Source organism: Crocodylus porosus, unplaced genomic scaffold, assembly GCF_001723895.1.
Source record: "Crocodylus porosus isolate Cpor-Errol unplaced genomic scaffold, CroPor_comp1, whole genome shotgun sequence".
NCBI classification, from domain to species: domain Eukaryota; kingdom Metazoa; phylum Chordata; order Crocodylia; family Crocodylidae; genus Crocodylus; species Crocodylus porosus.
In genome coordinates this window covers 158,753,716-158,759,822 of record NW_017728886.1, presented here as the reverse complement: position 1 = coordinate 158,759,822, position 6,107 = coordinate 158,753,716, and the positions used below count along the sequence as shown (strand labels likewise).

Here is a 6,107-nt window from a genome sequence, read left to right as displayed (position 1 = left end):
TGAAAGGAGATTCTTCATGATCACAAGTGATTAGAACCCCAGCTTTGCACCTAATCCAAAGAGTAACAGGTCTATTCAATACTGGGTGCATCCACACAAGATATTTACTGCACAGTAGCCTAATAACACTGTGCAATAGCAAGCCAGTCAAAAACCATGCTAATATAACCTACTGTGCGGTGTTATTAGGCAACTGTGCAGTAAGCATCACAAAAAAATGTTCACCGGCACTACTCTGCAATAAATGTAGTTACTGTGCTTTTAGTTAGTATTTCATTAAGGGAGTACTAAATATGTAGTAAGTATGGTGCACTAATGAACATGTAGATGTGCTCACTGACATCCAATGGATATTACAAAAGTTACAGATAGAAAAGGCATATTTAGTCCCCTTGTTTAGCTCTATTCCAAAACATTTTCTAGTTCCTAAATATCTTAAGTGAAGGGAAATCTTATCACTTCCCTTAAAATCTACACTGGAATCTATGCATCATAAGGAAGATGTTCTTCCTAATCAGCTTAACTTTTTCTGTGCTTAATTTCTTCTCAGATCTGAAACTTTTCTCTCATATCAGAAGGTGAAGGAAAAAATATGTAGTTTGTCCACTTTTCCTAATATGCTTTATAAAGGTAAATAAATGTTATCATCAGCATATTATGGATAGAAAACTGAAACACAGGGAAAACAGGCAGTGACTTGCTCATGGTCACCAGGTGAGTCGGTAGCAGAGCTGGGAACAAAATCCAGGGGTCCAGATGCCTAATTAGGCAGTCTCTCCCTTGGACAGCCACAACTTTCATTATTCAGTCAAATAGCTCCTTTTAAGGAATTATTTTGTGGCTAAGAAAATCAAAGACATTTGGGAGAAGATTTATTTTTCCATGGATGCACATGATCAAAAATATGCATAGGGTTAAAATTATTTTGAAAGAAGCTAAAAACATTGGTGGACTTTTGAAAGCAAAAAGAACTGCATTTAGGTGTCCCCTAATGCTAACCATCAGTAAACAAGCTGTTAAGTTTTCTTTTTACTTAGCATAAGGAATAAACCAAGGTTATATCAAAGCCTGGAAATCTAGCAAGTACAGTGTATGAGACTTATTGTAGCATAGTAATAGAATTTCATTTTTTAATTTCTAACTTGCTGCAGTGACATTTTTAAAGAGTTAAAACACATCTTGGCCCCAGTGAAACCAATGGGAGTTAAACTAGATCTCTGTGGGGCCAGATTTTGGTACCTTGAATGCATTCTAGATTGCTAAACAGATACAAGGGTACTTCAGGAGTCCAGCAGGAGCTCTCCTCTAATACACTCATTTTTATTTGTGCAAACACTACAGAGTTGCTTCATACTTTTACAGCGGCATGTTCTGCTTTTTCCTTTCCTTCTACAGTGATGCAGTAAAATAGCAGAAACTGGCAAGAGCACATATAAACAGTATGACCAAGAATTCAAGGCTGCTGAGAAAAATTGCCCCAAACAAGCGCAATGCCAGTAGCTAACCCAGGCAGGTAGTCAAACTTAAAAAATAAAACAAAACACGACAAATGCAGCCGATTCCCATGAGAGGTTAAAGGTTTGAGGGGTTTTTTGGGGTTTGGATTTTTAGTTTTCCTTTTTAGTAATGTGAGAAAAAGAGACTTCAGTACAAAGTTCTAGTTATTACTTACTCTCACTGCAGTAGTTGGAGTCTCAGAATTAAACGCTTTCATTTCAGTTAAATGTTACAAGAGCTTACATTGTGTTTCTTAAACATTATTACAATGCCGGAGATAGGAAAATGTATTTCAGGACCTGTTTCTGGTCTCCCAGACCAATTTTATGCATATGAAACACTGCTGGTAGTGACAAGATGTGTCATGGCTACAGATAAGTGTGGAGTCATTTTGGGGCTGTTTAATCTTCTTCATTGTTTTGATTAACAAAATGTTCATCTTGTTGACACCTTAGCACTTCAGTGGATAGCTAAGGACCGCGGTAGTTCATTTCCTCATAAATATTTAATTTAGAAAAAGTCTGCTGGGCCACAGCACTTTTGACTTTTGTATCATCTGAAACAAATCTTCTCACTTTTTTAATCAAACAGACCATGTTACAGGCACAGTTGGCTAACTATTTACAAAGCACCTAATTAAATCCTACTTAATTCTCCCACTCTGAAAATCCTGTGTCACTGGTGTGTGGACTACTGGTCACACAAAATGCATAACTTTCTCATCTCCTGGACATGAGTTTATAAACTGCAAAACTGTAATGTACAGAAATCTGGTATAAGATAAACTCAACCTTTAAGCTCCAGTTATTTAGGGGGGCGGGGAAAAAATGAAGCAAACATAAATTCAGAGGATTGAAGAAATAAGCTGAAGAATCACAGTTAAAGACAGGCAAATCTAGTTTAATGTTCACATGTAGAAATTACACATCACAGAGATTAAACAGGATTTTAACTGTAACATAGCTGCAATGAAGTGATAGTCATTTCGTATTAGAAAAATAATCTTGACGCAGTTATCCGATTTTTGGTCTACTTAAGTTCATGTTAAGATGGATTTACATCATTGATCATAATGACTTTGCCCGTGTGCTTTTCCACAGTCCAGTATCAATATTCTTTGGACGAAGGAAATAGTAGCTGTTTATTTATCAATGGTTTTGCCCTTTGGTTGCAAGCAGAAAAAAACTTGTTTTCACTTATTTAAATATCAGAATGAGAGTTTGTGATGATAAACCTTTTGGTGTTAAATGAATTTTCCCTAGCAAGTTCCTTGATTTTGACGCAAGAGCAGATTTTATAAAAGCTGATTAGAGACCTAAAGCATTGCCCCATATGCAAAAAAGTAGATATACTTTGTTTTTCTAATCTCAGTAAAAAAACACTACTGTTTTAATGCTACTTGTACATAGTGGACTAAAAACCCCTGTGCCTAACTGACAAAACTGTAGTTTCAAAATGTATAATACAGTTACAAACATTTTCAATCTAGATTGAAGAAAACACGTCTGTATTGACTCAGAACAAGTTTATTTGCAATTAGACATCTCATGCAATCATGCAGGACCACTAGCTATAGCTGTAACTTCCGAGTCTAAAAGACATTGGGTGAAAAATCCTCAACATTTAAGATAATTTTCATATTAGGAGCTCTGTATTTGAGCTGTAAATAATTTTCTAAAGGAATGTACCCACAGATTAAAAAAAACATACACACCTTTATCATATTTACAAAAAATATTTAATTAAAAATATTTTATAATTACAGTAGTCTATTAAAGCATATACTTTTCTCACTTACACTTATAGAACATCTCTATATATACACAGTATGAAATGTCACTCATTTATCTATACAATATGTAACATTCCTGCAGGGAGAAGAAAGTTCCCTGGGCCCGAATAAAATCATCTATTTTAAACAATAGATGTCAAATATATCTACAATGCTCTGGTAGATTAGTAAAGCTTCACAATTCAGCTGTTCTGTCCTTTTATAGTTATACTTCTAAAGTTTGATTTACTCTTGATCTTCTATCCAACAGAAGAGTCCTGTTTTTCTGCTTAAGGTTTAAATCTCCTCCCACCAAAATAAACATACAATTCACATCTGATATAAAAGGAACAGGAAAAAAAAAAACAACAAAAAAGGATGTGTTTAAATGCTATGGATGTGCAAAATGGTGAAAGGTTTTCTCTTGGAATGAAGTATGGAAACGACTCTGGGGCTGAATGGTTTTTTCCTCTGGTCTGATGGCTGATATTTCTTTTCCCCCTCCCTCTCTAATATGTCTTTCTCTGTTCCTCTGGCTCTGGATCTGCCTGCTGCACACCTGTGGAAGAGGAATGAATAGAGGGGGTGTGTGAACCATTCTGCTCCAGACTGACTGGCGCCACCAACAAAACACAAGACATGCTTGATCAACAACCCAAAACAAACCAGGTCAAACAACAACCGCAGCTCCCAGGCTAGGCCAAACAGAGGAATACACAGCTGCAAGCCTCAGCTAGAAGCGCTTGAGAGGGGACTTTCATAGGCAAGTCTCCCTGCAAACACTGTTGGAGCAGCCCAGACCCCATCTTTGCACCACGTATGAAACAGAGATGGAGACAGTTGTAACACTAGGAAAAAAAAATTCTTCGTTCAGAAAAGAACATAGGTGCACTCAGTTCAGGAGTGCTAATGCCTCTCTGACATACCATTCAGGGCGTACTGGAGGAGAAATGAACTCCTCAGGAACGTGCAGTGGACTCCGGCTGGTTCCAAAGGAAGAGTTAGCTGAAACATTTACAGTGCAAAAGGGCACTGGCATGACAATGCTATGGATGGGAAGGATGCAGCCTCTGCAAGGTCTCCAAATGCCCAAGTGTGGCTTGCAACTCACCTTGGGTACGGAGTTCAGCGGCACAGGATGCTGTCCCCCTGCTTGTTCACAGAGCCAGCCTGCACAGCAGTGAAACACATCGGTCTTAGTACAGATTATTAGCTCGGCCCTGATCTCCCTCTTTGCTACCCTCCCCACTGGGTCTCCGTCACACCACAGGCACAGTGAGGCCTGGAGGGGAAAAGCCCCACAATGGAAGGAGCCACCACGGTGGGCTGTCAGTCTAAGTCAACAGAGCCCTACTGTCCCCAGATTGGTACCTGCTGGCCTCCAAGCTGGACACCAGCCCCATCAGGGTGATGCCTCCTGAGCTTGAGTGGGTGTTGCCTGCCAGGCAGGCTGGGCTGGGGGTGTCACAGGTTTCTCTCTGGTTCTGGGAGAGAAGATGCTTGTCTAGGGGTAATGGTGGATGCCAGGGAGAGACGAGCCCCCTCCCCTGGACCACTGCCATGTGTGCATCCCCCTCCCAAAAGCTGTCCCCGCTGAAAGGGGGAAGCGCCTCCAGCCGGTGCAGACTCTTGTGTCTACACATACACACACCATATACACATACATAAACCAATATACACACACACCATGCACACCACAATACATACCAATATTGGACACACATGTGCGCAAATACACACAATACATCCAGTCTACACAACCATGAGATACTGCACACACATACAAACACTGGTGACACAAATACACACTGCTACATGAGAGAAACAAACGCACCACACACACACACACGATATACCCAGCATACACACAAATATATTTATCATACATGCACACACTCACACCAATAAACACACATACATGCACACTATACACATGCCCCCACACACCAATACACGCACACACTGGTATAGGCACTCACGATACACTCAGCATACCAACACGATACAGCACACACACCAATAAACACAAATACACATATACACACAGGATATACCATACATACACAATGCACACAACATACACACGAACATGAGATACAGCATACACACGCACCAATAAACAAAGATACACACGGCACCATACACCCCCCCACAGGTGCAAATACACACACGATACACCCAGCATACGCACAAACACAAGATACAGCACACATGTACCAATGAACACAAACATGCACAACACCATACACCCCCCCACACAGGTGCAAACACACATGATACACTCAGTATACACAAACACACGATATAGCTTACGCACACTGCTACACGCAAGATAAACGAAACACATGGATGCATGCGCAAACACGATACACCCCAATAACCACAAAAACACAGACACCATACACGCGCAGCGATACACACAAATATACACGCCCACACACACCTCTGCACTCACCATACCCCTGCACACAGAGATACACACTTACCATACCCCCTACACAAATACACATGCCCACACACACCTACGCGCCCACCATATCCACACACTTACATATACTTTTACCATACGCTCACACACACCCATATGCACAAATGTACAAACCCACACACCCCGATACACACAAGCCCACCGCCCCCCCGGTGCACTTGCGGTGCCCACACTCCGACAAACCCACTTACTGTACCCCCCTCCGAGCGATGCACCCACCATACACACACGCAGGCACCCCCGGCAGAGGCAGTGCCGGCGCAGCCCGCACGCGCTCCCCCCGCCCGGGCCCGGGGCCGTCTCTCACCGGGTCGGTGTTGAGGGCGCTGAGCGGGCTGCGGGCGGTGCCGG

The 6,107-nt window shown here is 41.5% G+C and overlaps 1 long non-coding RNA gene across 1 annotated transcript; it reads right to left on the bottom strand.

The window, feature by feature from the left end:
* Window positions 1-2,378: 2,378 nt before the first annotated feature.
* Window positions 2,379-6,107, bottom strand: LOC109315996. The gene is made up of 3 exons (XR_002102635.1): window positions 6,064-6,107; window positions 4,380-4,438; window positions 2,379-3,827 (listed from the first exon to the last, which is right to left on the bottom strand). It is a non-coding gene; the product is annotated as an uncharacterized LOC109315996 (long non-coding RNA).